This window comes from Plectrocnemia conspersa, unplaced genomic scaffold, assembly GCF_051122295.1.
Source record: "Plectrocnemia conspersa isolate PC_06_02 unplaced genomic scaffold, ASM5112229v1 ptg000008l, whole genome shotgun sequence".
NCBI lineage: Eukaryota > Metazoa > Arthropoda > Insecta > Trichoptera > Polycentropodidae > Plectrocnemia > Plectrocnemia conspersa.
Window position 1 is genome coordinate 14,880,455 of NW_028277172.1, and position 25,364 is coordinate 14,905,818.

Sequence of the window (25,364 nt, forward strand, 5' to 3'; positions counted from 1 at the left end):
TTAAAATATCCAGTGTACCATTTGCGAGTTTTTAGTATATTAAACAGAAGGACAAACTTTGTGAATTGAATTGCAGAATAAACTAGATCGTCTTTTTTCTGTAGCAGTAGCGACACTTGTCATAAACTTTTAAGGGTCTCGCATTTTCCCTGCCTCTAACTTAAGTACCTATCATGATAGAAATCTTTAATATCATGTGATGATTTATCAGCAATTTTTCTATCTCGAGATATTGTATTTTGTAAGTGCTAAAACATTTATTACGCCCCTTGATATTAAACCACATCATATAAATAACCCAATTCTCAATATGCACATTCGATATGTACGATTTTTTATATTGCTTAATAAAACGGTGGCACAACGGCGAACAATAAAAAACAATAAGGTACTAGGGTGGGTTCCGCCTCAATATCAAATAGAGGTCGAGCTGAAGGTACGCCAAAAAGAAGGAGGCGAGCAGATGTTTTTCATAATTCCGCTGCTGCTGCAGAGGAAGAACACAGCGTTACGAATAAAAGGTAACGCCCTATGGACGTGGAGTGGGAGTTTGGGCTTGGGGTGGTGGTGATGGGTGGTGATGCAACTCTGTGCAGGTTGCACGCCCGGGGGTTGGTACACCCTAGTAACGCGGTTGGGGTCTCGCTCCGGGAGCAGTACCCGCAAGGACACTGCTACCAGCTATGCCCGGGACACCTTGAACCTTCCGGGTGACGCCTAGCATTCAGCAACTGGAGAAAGGTGAAAAGTTAAAAATAGTATAAGATCGAGATTGTATTATTCGAGATTAGATATGTATTTACATATATTAAGACATGCAATTATTTTATTTTATTTGTAAAAGGTTTATTTCAATTATAATATGTATACAGTAATATACTTAAAAAAATGCATGTTACTGGATTATAGCTATTTTTATGATGACAATTTGTTATTAGGTACAATATAAAAAAATAGAAATATAAAATAACATATTAGTGATTCAAATTAAAATGAAAAAAAAATAAAAGATCCTTAACAATTTTGGTGAAAGGAAAAAAAATAAAAAAGGTTTGGATTAAATACTAATTTAAGTAAATTTATCTAAAAATCTGGAACTATTGATATCTGTGCATTATTTATTAAGATTTAAGGTTGTTTTTATTGTAGCCACCGATACACGGAATTAATGAGTTAGTGTGGTTACGCGTATTTTATGGTATGATAAAGATTGTTAGTATTTAAAGTCTATTATGAAATTTTTAAAGACCAGTTTTAAAATGTGTATTATATATTATTTTTATAGCTTTATTTAGGATGATTTGCAATTTAGAAAAATAATATTACTGCTGTTAAATATGCTCTAAAGGCCACAATGTCGACAAGCTCTTTAGAGCAAAGTTCTAAAGAATAAGCACGCCATCGTAATCGCGCAGCGTCATATGCGCGCTTAACATTTACGCGCCGACATAATCGCGCGGTGACATTTGCGCGAAATAAAAAAATAAAAAAAATTATTAGCTGCTTCTAAGCGGCTGCAAAAGATCCCTAATAGTTTATGATACATTTAATTAGTAAATGTATTTGTTATTTTAAATTTATTATGTAGAATATATTTTTTTAATCTATTTGTTGTATAATGTGTATAAGTTATATATTTAAACGATGTAGTCCTATTATGAATACGTTCTAAATTTAATTATCTGTTGAATATCAAATAATTATTCGATGAAAAACATTGTTGTTGCATATAAATAAAAAAAATATTTAAAAATCAATTTATTTATTTTAATCTTATGATTTAATTTATCTAAACAACCATAACATGCATTTTTTGGTCTTATAGACCTTCATGTTGCGCCAACTAATATTTATTTCTACATATTTAAATTTCAGAATCCATAAAAAAAAACATTTAAAAAATACGTTTTTGATTGTTGAATTTGATTTGTAAAATGTTGAATTTGGAGTAATTCATGTTTGTTATAGGCTCGATATTTCGCCGAAGATGCTTTTCAGTATCCTCAGGAGATAATTATTTATGGTACACTTTATTTTATTATCGCAAAAATAATGAAATTTAGAGACGTGATTTAATAATTTGATTTTTTAAGTTAAAAAACAGGTTAATCAAATGCGATCATATTTATTATTTTACGGAAATTTTTTCAGTGTTACTCAAGAACTCATTTTGCGGACCGGTACTTTTTCAGTATTAGCCTGGGACCGTCGAGATAATATATTATTTAATTTTATTAAAATCTATAATATAATTTATCAATATGATGAAAAGATAATTCAGTAACAAGATTAAACTACTTCCCAACCCAATGAAAGGTTCCTTAATTTATAATTTTATTGATATCAAAAAAATAACTAATAGACAATATTGCCTCTTACAGACCAATATGTATTTTACCAGTTATGTCAAAAATATCAGAAAAATTATTAATCAAAGAAGTAAATTTGTAAAAGAGAAGCTCTACTAAATCCTCAATTTGGCTTGAGAAATTGCTTATGTGTATTTTTAAATATAACCCGAGCTTTCGACAAAGTATGGCACTCTACACTGGACAACAAAATAAAGATACTTTTTCCACAAAACATCAATATAAACACTTCTAAATTGCGATCGGAGATATTATTATTAGATAGAGAGAACACAATGCTGTACCAAATATCATCGGGTGTGCCTGAAGGCAGCGGTTTTGGACATATGCTTTATTTGTTACACAAGATAGATCTCCCTCAGACAAAATCAACAGGAATTGCTACATTTTCTAATGATGGTGTCTGATACTGACCTAAAAATGCACCGAAAATATTGAAAAAATTCAAGCTTGGCTATCTAAATGGCGAATCAGGGTTAGTAAAATCAATCCATGTTACATTTACGTTGTACAAATATACTTGTCCTCCGGTATCCCTTAAAAACACGCATAATGGATAATGAATATTTATTCAATTTCAAGGTTTTGTTTTAAAAGATTAGTTAAGGCTAATGATAATCTAGTTTTAAGTGTAATTTTATATAAATAAGTACTAATTTATGTTTTATTTTAAACAAACAAGGGGTAAAGAACGTTAAACTTTAAAGCAGTCAAGTCACAGAGAGTTTTTTACATACCTATCCGACAATATGTACATTCAGCCATAATGATTAAGGTTTGTTATATTTAGATATAATATATTTAATAAATCGCTACAGTATTAAATGTTATTAACATCATATTTTTATATAGTTTTTATTATAGCTATTTGTATATTTAAAATATTTATGATAATGACATAACATACAATGAAATATTTCGTTTTCAATTTGATTGTTTCGAATGCAAGTGGTGCACAAAATAAGGGGCACGACCCCGAAAGGGGTCGCTAAAGCAATCTACAGTACAAGAATAGCTGTAAAACTCGTGAATTGGTCGTAAGCAATTTGGTTTTACTTTTAAACTTGAATAAGTAATTCAGTAATACTGCGCCAGTGACGTAACTACTGTTGTTTTATAAAAAAAAAATTAACACAGCTGGAAATATCGCAGTAAACAAAAGGACATGCTTTGTTACGACCCTAGAACACTATGTTTAATTCTTTATAATTAATGTTAAAAAAACATATTGTATATTAGCAATATAAATTATAAAAACATGTGGAGTTAAAAAATATATGCGGACGATTTGCCGTTGGAGAATATATTTTTGTCTATTCACTATAACTGGTTTATTTTTACGTAATGTCACAATCAATCAAGCTAACTGTTGACTGTACATTTCTGCCGTAACTGTGAAAAAATAATCTCTTCAGAACCCAATGACATTAAAGGTAACACGTTCAACCCAATTTTCGCCTCTCAGTGATTAGATTTTGGAAAAATGGTTAAGATTGCTATTTTTGCTACAATAAAGTATTGATCCTAAATATTTCACTCACTTCGAACTTAGATAGTTTTAAATATAATATAATAAATAACATATGTACATACAAATATCGATATGTATAGGATTACGTCATACGATGACAAAGATACCTTTCAACCAAAAATCATAGCGTTTTCTAATAATAAAAAAACCCCGACCGAAAAATTCGCAATTAATCCCCCAATTTTCTACGTGCGTGCCGATACGCTAGCCGCGTTAGCGTGTCCATTGCACAAAATTTTGCTAAATATGGACCTGAGTTCTATAATTAGACCGGACCTACAGCCAGGCGGGGTTGACCCGTTCCAGATGTGACCCAGGACGAGTGCAGCGCTCACGCCCAAGGGAAACCAGGTCAAGGCCCCGCACGGTGCACAGGGCTCCGAGAGACCCCTGGATTCGAGGGGCCCCCACTTTGTCTGCCCTGCGTCACGTATTGGCGAAATTGGTTCAAACACCCCTGAGTAACCCCCGCCCCCACTCTGAGCAACCCCTAACCTGGGCTAGGTTGATGCATGTGTGTGGTGTGTGGATTCAATTTGTTTTCACGTTGGGGAGAGATGGATGGTGCTGGGTTGCGATGTCAGAAATTGGTTGTAAGTGTGGAATTGTGTGGATTATCTGCTAAGCTTTGGGAGTTTAAATTTTACATAATATACATATCAATAGTAACAGTTGTGGTGTACCAACCACAAATAAGTGAGTCTCATTTCTAGGGGAGCTGAATTAATAAAAATATTGTTGTACAAAAATATTTTTAATAATTTAGATATTAAAGTACATATATACTCATATAATGCTTTTTTATTACTGAAAATCGAAACTATGGAAAAAAATAGTGATGCAGATGAAAACGATCTTGTAGTTGATTGAGATTTATATGACAAAATTTTTATGTCGATATCTTATTGGTTTTATTATTTTAATACATTTGTGAAGGCTTGAGATGCTAAAAAAGCTCAAGGTAAGTCAGTGCAGACCATCTTAAAGGCGCCCAAATAATTATATGTTGTGTATCTGATAAGACTAAAAAAGTATTCTTTACTACGAGCTGCTTCATTAAAATAAACTATTGATTTTACTAAATACTGCACACAATGGACCAAGATAAAATAAATAATCAACAGAAAAAGATTAGAGTTGGCTAATAATATATAAAGGAAATTGTTTTTCACCATCACAATGATATATAGACTACACGTTTAAGCTTCTAATTTTTTAAATTGTGTTTCACTAGTAGAAATATTATATTTATTTACCGGTGAAAATGTATTCGAATATAATTTCATAGAAAGCCCGGGAAAATATAAATTTACTACTTAAAAACATGCACTGTAACAAATCCACTATGTAGTTCAGACCATGCACATTTAAATTGTGTAAATTTGTTTTATTCACATCACTAATGCTGTTAATTTATATTTTAAATCCTTCTAAAACTACTAAGATAAGTACAACAATAAGTCTTATGAGAAGTATACAACAGCTATCTATTAGTCGACCATTGATAATATTAACATAATGCATTTAACTTATTTATGTAATTCAAATATAAATAATTTTAAAGCAATAATTAATAGTTACAATCTGAACTGTAGTTTACTACTGTAGTTTTCACTTTCATATGAATTTTAGTCGTTTTATATAGTGTAGCATACAGCAATCAATTATTTCACTAAGATTTACCTTAAATAAATGCTTTTAGGTGTGACTTGACAGGAAAATATTTTAAGAGATAAGGTTTAATATTTTAGAAGATAATAAAATTAATAATTTTTATTACAATATAATATTTTTATGGCTTTACTAATATTATGGAGAAACGTAAAAAAATAAATCATCATTTATCATATTTTTCAAAAAAATTTTCAATAAAAATACTTTTTATTTATTTCATTTTTAACTTTTACATAGTATCTAATTCGATTTAACTCGAAATATTAAAAAAATAGTTTTTAAAAAGAGTTTGATGTATTTTTATTATTAACATTATTATTTGTGCCCCACCAAAAATAATAAATCATCTTTCCAAAATTGCTCGTTACAAGCGCTTTATTAAAGTCATTATTACTCTCAAAGACACATGGCACAATAATTTTGGGAAATTTATTAAACATCATTAATTAGTGATTTATGAGTAACCATTTTTCCAATTATAATATACATTTATATAAAATTGTTATTTAACTAAGCATCTTATAATAAATTGAAAAAAGGTTTTCGGTTTCGCCTTAAATAATTGTATTTATTAAAATGTTTTATACAAAATTAATTTATGTGGTAAATTTAATTATATCAATCATCTAATAAATTTGATTTAATTATCATATCATCCTTCATAAAATTTTGTAATATGATAATAATTTAATTTTATATTTTGGCAATGTAATATGTATTGTATGCTTATTTATACAATTTTATGCTCCTTAAGTTTAATTATCTCGCGCGGCGGCCTTTTAATATTTATGTATGCTAATACGGCATTTCAATATGATAATCTAATGCATAATTTTAACAATACGGTTAAATTAAACTAAAGTTTGTTTTGTGTGAAACTTTTTTAATTTTTAGAAACATACATAATAATTTCGTGGGTTTAAGCGTCTACTTAAAATCTTCTATGTATTATATATTAAAAAAAATACATTGTATATAGTTTTAATTATCGGAACTTATTATATGACATTTTAACTATAACACTATTTAAATCGACGATGCCTGGTTCACCATAAATTTATAGAAGCTCATGATTGTACCGTCGCCGTCAGGTTCTACGGTCTCATACCGAAGTTTTCCGCATTATTTGTCTTTCAAATATTCGCAGTCTCTGACTGTTTCTGACCAGTATGTCGGGTATATCAAGGTTTTATATAGCATTATTTTAGTGCATTCTGACATACGAGTAGATCCTAAATGTTTATTTAATCCAATGAAGCATCTATTTGCAGGAAATATTATTCTATTGAATTCGTTACTGACGTTGTTATGGGCATTAACCAACGAACCAATGTATATAAATTCACTAACCTTTTCTATAATAAGATCTTCGTGTAGTTTTGTTTTTATGATGGGCATAAACTTTGTCTTCTGCATATTGACATTTAGTCCTATTTATTCAGCCGTCTTATGGAGGTCATTACATACCTCCAGTACTTGTTTTGAGCGTCTAATTATATCAATATCATCAGCATAGGGCAACAGCTGAACTGATTTGTTGTATATTGTCCTATATGTATAGATTTTTGAGTCCCTGACAACTTTTCCTGATGCAATATTAAATAGTAAATATGCGAGTAAATCAGAGAGCTCATCCTGAATGCAAACATTGCATTCGACTTTACTCAGAGTAAGTTTTGTAATATTAATGAACTATCCCAACGCCTCATAGAGTTATCTTCTTCTACTGACACTATCATATGCTGATTTGAAGTATACAAATACATAATTATTGTCAATATTGTACTCATGAGCTGGTCGGTTCTGAAACGGCCTGGTACAAACTTGGCGTGAGGTAGGAGTCTGTCGAAAAGTATGTATGACAGTATTTTTTATCCTATGGTTAAGAGTGTGATTCCTCGGTAGTATCATTATCTCCTCGAATGTTGGTTCATCAAGAGCCGAGACCATCGTTTTGGTATTAGAACTCTCACCTCCGTACAACAAGATCCAACAGTTCTCTGACCAACTGTTGAGGATATCCCATTTTTACATTCAGAATATCATTGCATGAACATATTATTGCACTAAAGTTGCTGTGAGCTTTATTACATTTTATTTATTTAAAGCTCTGATTTTATTAATATATAATTTAATTGCTGTAACTCATTAAGCTCCAAATGAAATATTCTCTTTTTTCTTCGGTAAGTTCGTTTTTATTCCCTGCGTTTATTTCGGTATTCCTCTTGAGTATTACGTGTACAATACCTCTGTAGCGTCTTTTTGTACGCCAATTTTTTTTTGGTACGTTATTTCAGCACATTCTTCATTGAACCAATCCGATCTTCTTTGTATATTTCCGACTGCTTGATTTATTGTATTTTAGATTGGTTTATGTTTATTGTTTCATTTGAGTTTTTACCATAGGATTTCAGTTCCCTAATGTACGCCTTTTGGGCGTCTGGAAGTTTGAGGCGATTCTCGTTGAATTTATAGTTACGAGGGAGAGGCTTTATATTTGAGGTTTATATCCGCGCTTATACTTTTGCGATTATAAATATGTTAGCTATAATATTAAAAGATTAGCGACTAAATTACTTGTTAGGACCAAGTTGTATGTATGGCGGTTAAGAACAAGAATTAAGGTAAAGTTAAAATCTGATTTAAATAGATATCGTTTGATCAAATAAAATTCAATGAAATTATTTGCCATGTATGTATCTTAAAGACAATTTAGACGCTTATAATTTAATATTTACTCGCTCGTTAAAAGGCAACCTTAAATCATATTGTTAAAACATTTATGAATTTAAGACAATCTCACTTGCTTTTAGTGAAAGTAATTATTTTTTACTCGAGTTCATAAATTTTTTTTTTTAATAAAGAACTGAAATGTATTCATATTTATTTTTTAGTATTAAAGTTATAAAATAATATCACCCGAGTGTTATTTAGAATATATCAAGCGTCTAAAGTCAATCTTAATTATTATTTTCTACTCGGAATTTTCAAGTCTTAAATTTTATATTATTTTTTTAATTCCTTACATATTTAATTAATATCAAGCGTCGCCTTATTCACTGCACTCTGTGAATAATATTTCATTAACTCGAACGTTCTATTGAAATTTAATCAAGCGAGACCCTCTTTCGAGCAAATGAAAACTAATTTTTATATACATACATATATAAGTATTTTGTTAATTAACAGTTGATTAAAAGTAAAACAATCGTTACGTTAAAAGCTAACAGCGAACGAGGAGCGTTCGATTAGTATCGAATTAATTGGACCACCCGAATTGAATAATCCCTGAAAGATTTAATTAAGTTAATTTATTACATTAACCGGCGGATTAATTATTCTTCTTCGGCGGATTTATTTTCTACTATGCAAATTTCGGGTAATTAAAACAACACCTCACTCCCTCCAACCCCGCCTGAGACTTTGCAGTGGTGGGGGTATAACAAAACCTTGACGTAACGTATCGTCCTAAATAAGATTTCGTTAAGTTAATTGCGTATCAGGCCATTTGTTAAATGTCACGGCTGTGGAACTTATATTACGACAAATTTTGATTTATGTGACGCAATATTAATATATGGATATAATTATTCATAAAACTAAATTATACTTTATGTATTTCTTTACGGGAGTAAAAAGTTTATGGTATTAAATACGCCGGGATTACTTCAGGATGAAACCCGTCACAACTGTAACAAATTCTATACAAAACCACATGACAAGTTAATCGTGTTGGTTTTAAAGGCTCACGTTATTGAATATGCATTGGATTATAGTATAATACTAAGTCGTGTGAATTAAAAATGAAAGAAAATACTAAAATATACATATTGATTAAATAATTCAATTAATGACTTTTTATGAATAAATAGACAGATAAGGAATTTGTCTGGAGGTTTACAAAAAATATTTTCTTAAATCTCAGATTTTAGGAAATATGTTTCAAAAATCCCTCAAGATTCTAAATTCATTTCCAAAACAAATCCGACGATTCGTAAAACTGATGGAGAAAAAGACTTCTAGCAGAAAAATCTCATGTCAAAGGGATAACGAAAACGGAAACAGACATTTGGTCACCTGCATACATAATACATTGTATCAGAGATGATATTAGAATAAAGATGAAAAACCTCGCGTCGAAAATGAAATGAAAAAGCATTAATTAGTATATAAATTTTGTGTAAAGGGTCAAATATTAATAGGCTTATTAGACACCTACTGTAGATAAATAAATGAGAGAATTTTATGAGCATCAAAAAAATCAATCTCATTGATTTTTTCAATCGGAAGATCCTTGGAAAATTTATGCTAAATAGCTTATGTTCTTACCTTAGTGACAGGGGTGTTTAATTTGTTTTTAAAGAAAAATGTGCTGGTTTGTAAAGTCAGCTGAAAAATATTTGATTTCTGGAAAACAAATAAGATGGTCACGCATAGTATGTATATATTAATTATACGCGTAGTTTTTGTTTGTGGATTGAGGTATCTCTGAAGCAGGTTGAAATGTTGATTCCAGACGTGAACTAATGGGATGCGAAGAGAGAAGCAGCGGCTTTCGCAATATTCGATGGTCTTAAATATGATCTTGTCTCTTGTCTCATAAATACAATTTGATATTACTCTTAAGATTGTCACATGGAGAATATTAAAAAATGTCTTAGAATTATTATGTATGTAATAATATTAAAGATTATAATATATTTTAACATATGTTCTCATAGATTATTAAAATAATTAATAAAAGTTTACATAATCATGGCTGATTTTATCTCTAATCGGAAAAGTTTGATACTTTTGTATCTCAAATTACGGTATCATTTTTAATTTTATAATGTATAAAAAAAAAACATGAAATATTATTAAAATTTCAATTATTAACTGTTATTTTTTGTTATCTAGTATAATTATACAAGGCCTGGAATATAAACTATTGGTTAGTTATATAGTTAAAAGTCAGAAAAACTGAAAGTCGTTAGGAGACAGAGACTAAACTAAGTTGAGATTTTTGTAAAGAGATAACCCTTTGTGGAAAAATGCACAACCGGATGATGTTCATGATAAACATGAAAACCATTTTATAAACTGCGTTGGAAACCACAAATCAAAACTCGTCTCTGATATTCGTGGGTCAGTACCCTCATTGCTTCAAATAATTATGACTGATCAACTAAATTGAACCATCTTTTATGTCCATTTCAATGAATCTCTAAAAAATCTAGGGTGTACAACTTAAGGAGCATATTTTTATTTTAACCTAATTGGTCGAATGATAACCCAAGTGTGATTGATTAAAGCTATAGAGGCAAATGCTAGGACTTTACATTGCTTCACTTTAGGTCGAATTTGCCCCCAATTTTCTTTGATTAATATAAATTCACAACAAATTAATGAGGCATATCGTTTGACTGTTCAATCATACTCGTCTCAAAAACCTGAAAGTATCTATTATATTTACGACCGTAGGTCATGTTTCCCCAGTCATGGGGAAACATGGTTGTCAGGATGTGCCATATTTTATTTCAAATGCTTCAAAAATGATAGTTTCAAAAGACGAGATATTATCAAGACACGTAATATTTTTTGCGTAACCATATTTCAAAAACGCTGCAATAGCACATATCAAATTACTATTTGTTCTATCTTGGACAAAGTAAACTCATGTCTATAAGAGATCAAGAAATAAGGATTATTTCCTTATCTAATATTATTTTCTAAGAATTTAATAAAAAAATCAGAAAGGATTCGCAAAGCTGAATGTTCATTCTTTGTAGAAAAAAATTCTTACTTTTGTCGTATTATCGTGTAGCAAACTGAATTATTATTTCGTATCTCTCCTACATTGAATGTATTGACTGCTTTCTCCGTGCGTTTTTCCTATTTATATATATGAAAAGAATTCAATAGCTTTACATGTCAAAGAAAATGCCTCGGTACATATTTCCCGGGAGCTTTTGAAATGCTAATAAGCAACGGAGAAAGCTTAATATCTCGTAATAGGAGCACAGGACAAAATCAAACGAACCAGTATTGGTGTGAAAAAGGGGAGTTGTATTGGATTTTCAACCAACCAAAGGCTGTGAAATAAATCAGCAAAATCTGCCCTTTTATGCTGTGATATATTGAAAAAAAAAATCGAATCAATTTATTCGTTTCATTCCTTATTGTATTTGTGATATAGATTGAAACTTTTGTAATAATCTGATTTGTTTTAATCCTAAGTATATGATAAATAATCTAGATTCTATAAAGATGGATTAGTAACTAGGATTGAACCTAAAATAGTATATTCAGAAAATATTTAAAGCTTGAGTAATCAGCGTATATTACAGCGTAATATTTAGTTAAAAATAATTTAATAATAAAGGTTTTTCCTTCGCTTTGGTCACTTATTGATAAATATGACCAACAATCAATATCTAAATGGATTTATAAATGACTCTCATATATCGTTTTTTACACTCTGCAGATTCGAATGCTTTTTTTAACTTGTAGCATTATGCAAAAGTAGGTATATATGGCTATAAATTCAATGTAGAGGTCAAAAGAACATAACAAAAATAATAAATATTTCCCAGACACCAACTAGTACAACCCTTTGTATGATAAGGCGTACGGCAAAGCATCTTGCGTTTATTACCATTGTTTTTCTAATTTCCTGTTTACCTAGACATTAACCACCTATTACCACAGTCAATAAAAATTTGTATGATAAGACGCGTGCCAAAGAAAATACGTTTGTTCCTGTGTCTATTACTTCTTGGTTACCGGTAGCCAAGGTAGCCATTTGGAACGTGTTTTCTTTTAAGGCGTGCATAAATTTGGAGGTGTGTTCAAGAAGCGATGCAATTTGTTCGTAAATATCCTTATTTGCGATTTACCATAGCTGTCTCGAAAGATTAATATAAAGTATGTGACACTTGGTCACGTCAAAGCAGACTCTAAAGACAGTAAGGCAGGGACTCGGACAGACATGGCGTCACAGAACGGCAAAGGCAGATTCACACGAGATACATTAGCAGATCATTCAGAGAACATTATGAAAACATGACATACTTGCAAAGAGTCGTATTCTAATATGACACTATTTTGATAATGTGATAAATTATGCCTCATAAATAAACTACGCGTCACAATAAGCCATTAAAATAAATAAAACTACTCTAATAAAAAACTTATAGACTTTAGTAAAATATGGCAAAAGTAAGTGTATTAAAAAACAATTTATTTTACGATTAAATATAAGCATAAAATTAATGTAATCCTTGAAAAAAAATTTTTATATAAAAATTAAAGTATTAAAAATATATATGTGGTAAAACAATTCGTGTAAATATGCGGCAAAATTACCTGAAAATTACATGAAATATTTGAAGGGTGAAAATAAATATTCTGATTATTAGCAAACTAATTGCAAAACGTTAAAATCGCAAATACACATATTTAATCACCATTAAACACGCTTGCGTAGATAACGATTAATCGCTTCGCGTCTCGAACAAATTTCGCCCCATTTTACTCACTTTTTTCCATGTTTACCCGCAAAAAGCTGTCAAAAATCATATTTCACTGTCAGAGCCGAAGAACGCTTCTCTCTTTCTACATTACATGATGATACATATATGTATGTATATATATATTTATAAGATAACAATTTACGCGAGCGATCAATAAGCTTAGCACTGCGTTCCGTTCGCACACGCAAACAAAGACCGAACCATGTTTATATAGTACGTCGGTGTATTTGTATGGGTGTGTGTATGTATTTTTTTATTCATTCATTGTACCTGCTAGAATATTTTCATAATATATAAAATTCATTTCTCGACAGTGCTTTCGGCAGTTTGCTTAAGCTCATGGCGAGCGTTCGCCTGGAAACCTTTGTGGTCGAGTTAAACTGCTCTTTTGGCGTGGAATTTCACGAATCCCATATTTCATAAATTTCTACCGACCCCTGTGTATGTGTGTGAATGTGCACAGTACACAGTAAGTACATCATCCATCAACATATATAATATACAAGCAGTATAGCTTCAAAGATGCTGGGATTTGCTCTCCGGTATTTTCGTCAATTATGGAGCTAGTGAGCAGTATCTTCAAACATGAATCTGTAGTAAGAATTCTGTATAGTTTTTAATTTATTAAAAATAAAAAATCATGAATTAATTAAGTTTTAGTTTTAAAAAAGCTTTTAATAAAAATTGCTATTTAGGCATTAAGTAGTACATGAATAGATAATAATAAAGTTACCACTTGAACTTAACTCTCCGTAGTTGGTTGAGTTTACGGTAAAATATTCTATAGTTATTGGTCTTTCTGAGCTGTTACATCTCGTTTAGTGGATGTTTTTCGTTGTAGTTTTTTCTCCCTGTGAATTATTTTTTCTTAACTTGTAGTAACTTGTAGTTTTTAACAGATGCTCTTACATGATTTCCTTGTTGCATAATTTTATATGCCATATTTTTTTATATAGTTGATTAAATGCATTCTGTATCGAAACATATCTTGTTTCAATTTATTGGTGCTTACCCTAAGATGTTTTGTCGTTGAGGTAACATAACTTTTACAATTATTACAATATGCTTCGGATTCCTCTTACGGCCATATTTTATTTTATTTTATTTTGAACTTTATATCGAGTCAAAAACAAAGTAGTGCTAAAGTTCTGGTAGAAGTTTTGACTTACATAATATATTATAGATAAATGGAACAAGTCAAACGCCTCTAATATTCCTTAATCATTTGACTAACGCCGATAATTCAGGGTGAAATCAGACTCTTTGATTCTGAGTAATTAGCGTGGAACGGTAATATTTTCAAAGTAAGATCCATCGGTTATATGCACTGTAGTTACTCATACCTATTAACAGAGGTCAAGAGACACATGCGCGTCTGTATAAATGCTGCTCACGGACCTAGCAGTCTGCATTCTAACTATACCTTTCAACATACTTCAACATAAGAATACAACAGAAACGAAGCAGCAAGCTTTGAATATTCTTTCCGTATACATATTTACATATTTCCACACTAAGGAATATTGGACGGCCGGATCGTGAGGATTATATATTTCCATTGCCTTTACAGTTAATTTTATAGTGATTTGACGAAACCTGCTTTGATCGATTTTTAATTAAATATTTCATATTACATCCGCATTGAGAACGACTTAATTTTAAAATTACACCCACTCTTTCAATCGCTCAGATTCTTAAAATTAAAAAAAATCCGCGTTCTTATCCATCCATCCATTCAGTTCGAACAAAAAAGACCCTGCTCCATTGAGAGAGCGGTCCTTCGAAATGTATTTTGGTCCATTGTGATCGCGCCCTAGGGAGGGCGTCAAATTCCTCTCGTCGGCCCAAGATGGGTCGAAGGAGAGAGGAGGGAGCGGAGGATGTTCTAGAAATGGGTCAAGTTAGGCGGGGATTCTGGAGCGGTTTCGGGTCAGGTCACCGGGACACAGCTAACTATCGCAGCCAACTCCTCCGTCATCGGGATGCAAATGTCCCGGGACCTAGTTGAGCTCTCGTCGATAATCGTACAATTTTATATCAGTGTGAGTGCATCTGAAATTTTTGAAAAAGAAACTTTCGTGGCCCATTTGCATTTTACTGCTAAAATACTCTTAAAATACATATTTAATCTAAAAAAATATATGTACAATATGTGATGCTCAACTCCAAATGATTACAAGATAAATTTTCCTACTTTTCTTCGGTTGTCACATATATAAAGTAGCTTAAGTTTAAATAATAATTATTGTAACAATAGGTGCTTTTGGTAATTAAATATCATTATAATCAATTGCCACAAACATGTTGTGTATATTTTCCTTGTTTTATTACTATTGCATAGATATGCGTTGAGTTTTAATGATGCTGTGTTTTCAATATAAATAGGACAACTCGACAAGAAAATCACTACATTAAATAGCATGGTTACTAAACCAAAGTTTATTAATTCTGGTGAATAGTTTGGGATAAAAATATTTCGCTTTGCTTAACTACGTCTTCATTTACCACTCACAAGCTACAAATCAATCGCTACGTGTCAACAGAAAGCGTTCAAACTCCTAATATTAATATGTCAATGTGATTATGATAAACTATTAATACATTCGCAAAACAAACATAATGTATATATGTTGTAAAAGTGAAATCAGGTTGTGATGAGCTCTGATAAATATTTTTAATTAATTCTTAAATGCAACGAATGGCTATTTGCCAACAAACAAAAGTCACTTTAAAGTACGCAAATGTGTAGAGCCAAATTTTAACGAAGCGCAATGTAATTTTTATTTATTTACTAAAATAAATTCTTTGGTTTAATTTACATTATCTTATTATAATTATTTCCCAATTAAATGAATAGCTTAACTCTATAATATATTATCTATTCCTTAAATGCATGATGTAGCTATTTGATATATTATTATTCATCATTCAATGGGTTGAGAAGAATAAAAAAATAAATTGGCTAATGAAAATAAATTTATATGTATGGAACAGACCAAATTGAATAAAGAAAGCTCTATTGATTTTCAATAAAAAGTTGTATGTGCTCTTTTGTTATAAATTGTTTTTTTTTGTATGCTATCGTGATAAAAGCAATAATGTATGATATATATAGGTTATATGAAAAAAATATTAGATAAGATAATGCTCAATAAATGTTAGATTAATCGTTCCTTGTGAGATATGTAATAATTTATTTCAATAAAGATAACGAAAACTTATTTTTATTATAATATTTTATTGCGGTCGAGATATAGGTACTTTTCAGAAAAATATACTTTCTTTATTGGTTCAAGACTGTTTATTTTAATTGTTTGTATTTTTACTATTAATAATATTAACTAGCATCATATATGTTAAATAATAAAATGGATTTATACAATTTTTCAGATAAAAAATCACATTAATTTTTAATATATTTTAAGCCTAAATGTACATAAAAAATATTTTTTCAAGACTAATAAACGATATATATGAATTTTCTGCTTGAACATGCTATAAATTAATAAAAATTTAAAGAAATAAAGTCTTTAAATTATTAGTATTTGACAGATGTAAGACTAACAAAAGGTATAGGTTAAACATTTGAGGGTTACAAAAAAATCTGATTTTTTAGCTAAAACAGACTAAATTTATAAAAAAATCAGCTTTGTTCAAATGTTTTGCGCTCCACAAAATTCTATACATTTCGAAAAAATTCTGTTTTTACGAATTTTTTAGCTAAGCCAGTTTATATATTTATAAGAAATAAAAAAATTATATATACAAATTATCAACCTTTTGCAGATGTTTGCAAAAAAAAACTAAAGATTTGGGCATTTAGAATTCAGCTAAATCAGGTTATACATTTATGATTTTTTTACCTTTTACCAAATGTTTTAAATCCTAAAACACATAAAAACACTAAATTATATACTAGATTATTAAGCTAAAATAGGCAATATTTATATGAAAACTCATTTTGATTTTGTCTTTTACAGGTTTTTTAAGCCAAAAAACACGACAAAAAGCTAAAAAAATAAGTACTAAATTTTTTTCTAATTTTTCTGATTATCAAGAAGACTATAAATTTGTGGGAAATTAAAAAAATTAAAATCCACAAATATTTAGCCTTACAGGTATTTTGAACCATAATATTATATATAGTATTAAAACGCATAATAAGGCTAAAAATTTAAGCCTAAAAAAAAAATCTGATTTTGCAGAATTTTCAACTAAACTAAAAATACATTTAAGGAAAATCATTTTTTTAATCTTTTACAGATGTTTTGAGTCAAAATTGCAAAAACCTACGAAAACTTAGGCGTTTCAAAAAACTGCTGATATCTAAGACTTGAGTATTTTTAGCTAAAATAGGCTATAAATTTAGAACAATAAAAAACTTTTTATTTTGTCTATTATGTGTTTTAAACCAAAAAATGCATCAAAAGGCTAATAATTTGAGAAGTAAAAAAATATTCTGATTTACTATGATTTATAGCTAAAACATAATTTTGAGTACACAAAATATCAGCGATTTTTAATTATTTCAAGCATTAAAAATTTGTGAACATATTTTTTAATGTTTTATTTAAAACAGGCTATACATTTATAAATTATCAGAAATAAATCAGATTTCTGAAGTCTTTTACAAGGGTTTTGAGCCTAAAATATAAACATAAAATTCTAAAAACTTGGTAATTACTTATATAATATATTTAACAATGGATTTGTTTTTGGAAAAGTCAATGGAAAGTTTCAATGGAAAAGTTTTTTCACAACTAAAACTAGTACTTGTTTTTTGGAATTTAAATATTAACTTCTTTATTAAAATAATATATTTTTGATTATCGAGCACTCGATAATGGGTCTGAAACTTAAAATCGATACAGAGTTTCTACAAAGTTGCCTAAAAATAAGGATGTTTTGATCAAATCTTTAAAATGTTACTTTTAAACTTATATATTATAATTTTAAAAGCTCTACAGCGAATTCGAAATCATTATACAATATATTTAAACATAAACTTGACAGTCAGTGTATATAATTTTGCTATAACGTCTTAGTATTTTCTATTGCTAATCTATCTAAATGCATTGTATAAATTGTGTTTTTTTTTAACTGCTGAGATTGTGTATTGTAATAACAGTCAAATAATAAGGTTTTTTAGCTAGTTAATGTTATCGATTAATCACACCGAAATTTCATTTTTCATATTTTATTATTTCTCAATACCATCAACATTCTCGGACCGCAAATGGCGCGTCGCTAAAGGTCTGCGTTCTTGATAATGTGCTTTGTAACCGTGTTCCTAGCTAAACTAGCGTGATTTAATAGTATGATTTTGTATTTTGTTATCAAAGATCCCGAAATTACTATTGTAAAAGCCTATAGAATAAATAACTGTATGTGAGCAAGAGCTTTTTTATATTGAGAGAGCTTGAAAAATAATATATAAAGCGGTTTTCGCTGAAAATAATAAATACGGTTTCTATTGATCTGCAATGGCAGTAATTATGTCAACCACCACATTTCCTGGATATTCAACTACCCGACTCCCCCATCCTCTCCATTATTATCAGGAAGTAGGTTTCGCAAATGGAAACGGATAGGGACATCGCCCAGCAAGATGGCGTTGCGTCAGGTGTTGGTTGTGTTGGTCAGGTCACGCGCGCACGCGCACTCCTCGCTCAGGTGCCTGCCGGCTGCGGTGACGTCAAACGCGTCGCCGTGACGTCACCGCCCACAGCTCCGGGACTGGGTATCTAGGGCGCTCCGGGCTCCCGACAAAGGATTTGCACACAATTTTTCAACGCGCGTGCCACCCGATCAATACGAAACAAATTTACATGGCCAACATGCAACCAGCCGCCCTCACGGACACACACACACCAACTTAAACTATACTATAATAATTTTACACAATGTATCGGCACTTGTGTAACGACGACAAAACTTTTGCCTTTGTGCTTATATGTATTGTAAATGTATAGTGCTATATGGTTATTATATCAAAACACGATATATTAACAATGTTACATAGTTAATACGTAACAGCAAGTGACCTATCATAGCTCTCTTCCAGTTCAGGTACACCTGTGTGGCATTAGCAACTAACCGCCGACTTCTTCCATAATTCTTTCAAGGTCTAAGGTGTGTGACTTTGTAGCCAAATAAACGCCAGAAAATTTTGTACTATATAGAGAAATGTAAATGACGGTGAAATTAAAATGGCAGGTATTGGAAGCCAGAGAGTCTTCGTGGCGTGTCGAGTTGTATTATTGTCTGCTGTGATTTCAGTGATGCAAATTGGATCTGTCGGAAACTGCTCTTATGATGCTCTCTAGGTGATTTGTTGATGTCTTTAATATCGATGCAGTCTCCTGACTCGTTTTTGTTTATCTTTGCTGCTGTGATGCATGGCGAATTGCAAATAGGGTTGTTTGCGAACCGATTGCATTGTTTCTTGGACCCCCATCCCCAAAGTTTTTACGCTTTAAAGAAACAGTTAAAGTGTGTTTAAGTAATTTAAGAATATTATTTTAACAACTGATAGCTTTTTCGTTGTAAAATGATATAAGCTGCGACTGGCATACTTTTTTGACAATGCCCATATCAATAAACTTATTATTATACTAAGGTTCGAAAAACTTACACAACCTTATGATAACCTTATACGTTTCTTTATCAGTATTTACCTTTCACTTATTCTACATCCGTTCGCCATCCACACCGGATATAAGCTCGGCTCCTTTATGATTTATGTCACGGCACGTCACGTCTGTTGAAAACTTATACATACATACACATATGCACATATATACTTCCACTTCCGCCTAATTCCAATACGCCACACATACATTAAAGTATATTTATATTTACCCTTTATTCGATATAAACATCTCGGGGCTAGAGAGGATATTTTCGATTTGGTCAAAAAGGTTTTGATAGTCCACTCGAATGTAGCTCAATTTAGGCCAAAGGTCATTTCGCGGCAGTTATCCGAGTTCTTATCCAGCTAAACGATCGCTCCATTTTGTAATAATTTCAGAGATTTCGAGTCGGTTTATCGCTTTTAGTTACTTGAAAAACGGCTTAAGTTTTGACCTATTTAGGCTCGTTAATGCTCGACCGCCCAAAGCGATGGTTGTGATTTATTTTTATTATTGTTTATTTATTTGTATAATTTCTTGAGAAAAGCATGTATAGATTGGCCCAGAAAGCAAATAAAATAAAATATATTTTTTAATGATTTTTTTTCATAGAGATATTGCTATTTAAATTTAAAATAAAGACAAAAATATCAGAAAAAAAGAATAAACAAGTATTAAGTAAATCTCCAATTGTTCTTAAGTAATCGATATATGAACAGAAATAGACATGGCATTCATTACTTAACTATTAATAAATTACGTAAATATCCTATGTTTTGACATTTCAGAATATGAATTTGCCATTTAAGGGTCAGACTTTGTTTATCTTTGTTGAGCTAGGTTAAATTAGGATAAAATTTGGTTAGATTACAAAATATTGTGTTAGGTTATTTTATATTTTAATAAAATAATATTTTTATACCAATATCCTGATTATATAATATAAATAATTACACATAAAATTGCCCAAAGAAATATTATTAAATACATGTATAAATTTGTGAATATTTATCAATGTATTTTACAACATATAGTCTCTATATTTAGTTAAAATAAATTATCAGAGTGACTTAATTTTATATTGAATTATAGGTATGCTTAATAGAAGTTTATTTTTTTACAATAAAGTGAGTTTGACTAATAATTTTGATCGTTTTTATGTATCATCAGTATTATTTATTATTCGGTATTAGTAGGCTATTTTTAATTTAAAGAATCTCATTATGTTCTAAATATTTAACTGCCTCCAGATTTCAATAATTTACGTATAAAATTATTTTTATTACGTAAAAGATCATTTTTAAAGCCATTTAGTGAATCCTAAAAATAGCGGAAGGCAAGTTTTTTTTAAAAAAAAAGCTTACAAAAAACTCAATAAAACTCTGCCATGACTGATCCATCAGGCTGCTGTATGATAAAGCAAGAGCGAATATCCGGCTTTTATTTAAGATAAATAGTCATGGAAATAACGGTTAAGTTCACAAGAACGAATAAAGTTTACTGCTGACTTAACTGGTTCAATAACACACAATATATTGAGATTTTTCCAGCATAGTACTTGCACTTGCACAAGCCTTTTATTTTTTCAAACTAAGCTGTACCTTTGTTGAAAAAAATATAAGGCTTGCTTATATTTTTACTACTAAATATGTGACACATTATAGTCGATTTTAGTTAAGAATATTCCTTGTTAAGATTTTCTCAATTTTATTAAAAATATTTTTATCAGTAGTTGTTCCATGCAAATTATTCATGGAAGTAATTATTTATATACTTTAAAACATAGCACTGACTACTTGTGTAATCAATGTAGTGAAGACCAGCTACTCACTTAGTAGCTAATTGTTCACAGAAAAATTAAAAATGGGTATATCATTTCGTGAAGTGCACTTATTATTATTTTACATATGGCGCGTTGGGAAAACCTGGAAACCTGATCACTGGGCGAGATTGAAGAAAATAACTCAAAATAATTTTCTTTGATTTTGGATTGGCTATTGATGTTACTCACAATGTGCTCAATTCCTCTAGCAACTGTTCTCGCTGAAAGGCTGATTTATTGAAATAAATATATATTCCCATAAATATATATTAACATTAGTTAATAAATAAGCTACTTATGAAGTGACTTCAGTTAGAGCTTCATTTATATTTCTTATGTTCGCAAAAAAAATGCGTTGTGATGAAAAAATCTGATCGTTGCTTTTCGTGTCGAGTGCTTAGTTTGGTAATGACAACGTATATTGTATTATTTTAGTACATACATAATGGCGCAATAAATATTATGCTTTGTTTCAATATTTTCAATTATTTACACTTCACTTTGTTTTAAAAGTACGACATTCGAAGTTCACTAGTCTTTTCTTTTCTGGCTTTGACAGTGATAAGAATATCCACAGGTATTATATGATAACGAAATATCTCAAAAAGCGTTGTATGGGGAACGCTATCGAATTATAACTGCGTAACGTCACAGTGGAATGTGAAGCAATAGGAGCTCCACAAACGGTCATATATCGCAACTCTTCAACTCAACGGTTTTAGCGCATACTTTAAAATTGTCTAGAGTTTAAAAATGTACCCAATCTCAGTTTGCGGGTCTTAATAAAGTATTTTTTTCAACCACTGTCGTAGATTCTATAAAATATTTATAAAAAAAAATATTTGGTACTAGATCAAATTCGCAAAATTTTTTGGTAATCGTTTTATTTGCATTATTTTTAATTTTTGTAGAAGTTTATCAGTGACAAAGTATAAATATAATTTTGTTTGTTTATAGCGTCATTTCAAAGACATATTGGCGATCAAGTAGCAGTTTTTATATTTGAAGCAGTTGAAACAAATTACTCAACAAACCTTTTAAATGTCAGGTTTATGGATTGATATAGTTATGTTAAATATAAACTTGTTGCGAATATTAGCACCTAATAAATTTAGAACGTAAGTCATATTCATACAAAAATTGTAGTGTTTAATATTTTTTATCATTCTAATCATCTGTCGTATATGTGTAAAAATGTGCATTTATGCATTTAACAGTTCATGATCTTTAGTTAGAACACTAAGGAAAAAAATAGGTTTGATTATATAAAGCTTGATTGAGATTGAGTTAGGTCAGTTATTGGCCCAAACGACCCAACCAAACCTAACACAACATATACCGAATATTAAACTAATTAAAATAATATATAACATATTTGTGTGCTTTTATTGATGTTTATGCTATAGCTATATATAATTACCATCAAGTATTTTCTCACTTCCTCTCTTAAATTGATTGATGTGCGTATTTGTGCAGACGTTATCTGTTTCCTCTTCTCTCACGTGTCAGTGGTAAATATTGATGGAATATGGTAAAAAGACACGATCCAGTGTAATATGCCTGTCACAACGCTGAAAAACAAGATTATGATGTATGCGTTTAATAATTTAACGGTTTGCTACTGGAATGGAATAAAGGCACAATGTGGAATAAATCTGAAATGCGTCGTTTCAGAAGGCGTAAATTTTGAATGGACTATCGATCATTTTGTGTTTGCTTAAATTCTAAGCTGTTATAAACATTATTTTTTTCTTTCAAATATGTACCTATGTTTTTGCTTAAAAATCAATAAGGTTATAAAGAATAACTCAAAAACATCAATAATTTATTTATTAATAATATTTGCACTGATGTTATTTTAGTAATTGCTACTGATAATAAATATTTATACCCGCACTCTCCAGCGAATCTCAGCGGGTAAATTTTAAGACAAACTTGCGAGGACGATACTTCTTGGCATCGTCAGTACAGCAGTAAACTATATGGGTTGTATCAGGAGCCTGATATCGTCAAGTATATTAAAATACAACGTCACATATGTCCTGTGGGGACGACTCGAAACCTGCAAAGCGACTATTTTTTTATAAGCCTGAGGGAAAAAAAGCGATGGTATACCGTGACTGTGTTGGCTGTATGATATAATAAATAATTTACAAATCAGTGATTGATACCAATGGCAAGTAATAAAGAAAGGTGAAAAATAATCTTACGTACATGAGCTTTATTTTAAGCGGTTTCTCCATGATACCAAAACAATTATTCATAATTAAATGAAACAACACAAAATTATATATTATCTGTTCGCACATTTTAATTCGCCATCATTTTTTTATTACGTGTAAATGGATGTCCAAGAAGCAAACTTGCGTTTCAGCCTTTATCCCTCGGGAGCTGTACGAATGTTTTTCCTGGCATCACAAGTGCTCAGAGAAAAAGGAATAAAAGCTTTTACCGCGATCATAATAGTTTCGGGTTAACGTATATCAATACACCGCTGGGGAATCGTCTAGTTTTGGGCTTTCTTTGTTTCACATAATACCACGCGTGCGTATAATGTACGCGTAATCCCATTAATACTTTCTAGAAAAAACATATATAAATAGTAAAGATAAGCAATCAAAAGCATTGTTCAAAAAATCGTTGAATAGGATGGTTTCTCATATTGGTGGTTATTGGTAGTGTAATAATAATAAACCCAACCCGATTCATAATGGCCCAGGTGAAGAAAATCTAGATAAATAAACCTGGAATGTGGAAACAATGTTACAACCAGAAAATATGCAAAACTCAAGATAGATCCAGTACACTTGCAAGAAATAAGGTGGAAAGAAGCAGGATAAATAAACAAACTTAATTACACCTTTTACTGCAGTGGGTCAACCAAGAGGGCACAACGAAGTACAGAATTTATCATAGTCACTGGTAAAACTACCAAATTAGTTCTAGGAATCAGACCAAACCAATCAACAACAAATTAGCTAGATTACGACTGAAAGGAACTATAAAAATTAATATAACTTTAGTCAATGCAGATGCTCTTACAGTAGAAGCATCTGCTTTGACTAAAGAATTATACTAAATACATACGATATTTTTACCTATCTTTATATTATATTCAATTAATCTACAACTTTACCATTATCACTTATGCAATAAATTAAAATGTTTGTAAATACATGTATCTTACATTTTTTTATATTAGTAATTATATCAATTATATATATATTATAAGCAACCATGGTCCTAATTTTGACCCCTTTTTAAAATTTGAGTCAAAAGCAATACAAAAACGTGGTCGCAGTCGTAGTGTGAATGATCGTTCAGGCTGATAGCTTCAACATAAAAATGATAGTTTTCGTGTAATAGTTACAGCAAGTAAAGCTGTTAGGCTTTGTGTAAAAGTCATTGTAGTCTACGAGGTGAGAGTTGAAAACAAGCCAGTGCCCTACTCGCAGGTGGATCGTTTCAGCGTGAAAAGACCCAAACACGCATACCATCAATCAACCGTGAGAGAAGTTGCGCAAAGCCCTAATGACGCCCAGACCAAGGTCGCCGAAGGCCCTTCGCACACGTTTATTGTAATGATCGCGATCATTAATCATAAGGGCGACCCGTATCAATCTCGCCCAAGGGTGGTCGGTTGGATGGTTTGGGAACCCGCCACCCCGGACACATCCGTCCTTAGCACTTTTGCGGCGGATCGATACCGCAAGCTTTCCGTTTTGCTGCGTCATAAATCAAAACGTTTTTGACACGCTTTAATAAACAATTAAGGCGTTACTGCTGTTATGGCGCTGCTCTAAGGGCAAAGGGCGGCTAATT

General features: G+C 30.7%; 1 protein-coding gene across 3 annotated transcripts in view; it reads right to left on the reverse strand.

Moving 5' to 3' along the window:
• arm (armadillo) overlaps positions 1 to 25,364 on the reverse strand; it is a 140,991-nt gene that overhangs the window by 71,881 nt on the left and 43,746 nt on the right. For all 3 annotated transcript variants that reach the window (XM_088190542.1, XM_088190547.1, XM_088190538.1), the window contains exon 2: positions 22,963 to 23,113. The gene's annotated coding sequence lies outside the window, so the exon portion shown is untranslated. The remainder of the gene's footprint in view (positions 1 to 22,962; positions 23,114 to 25,364) is intronic.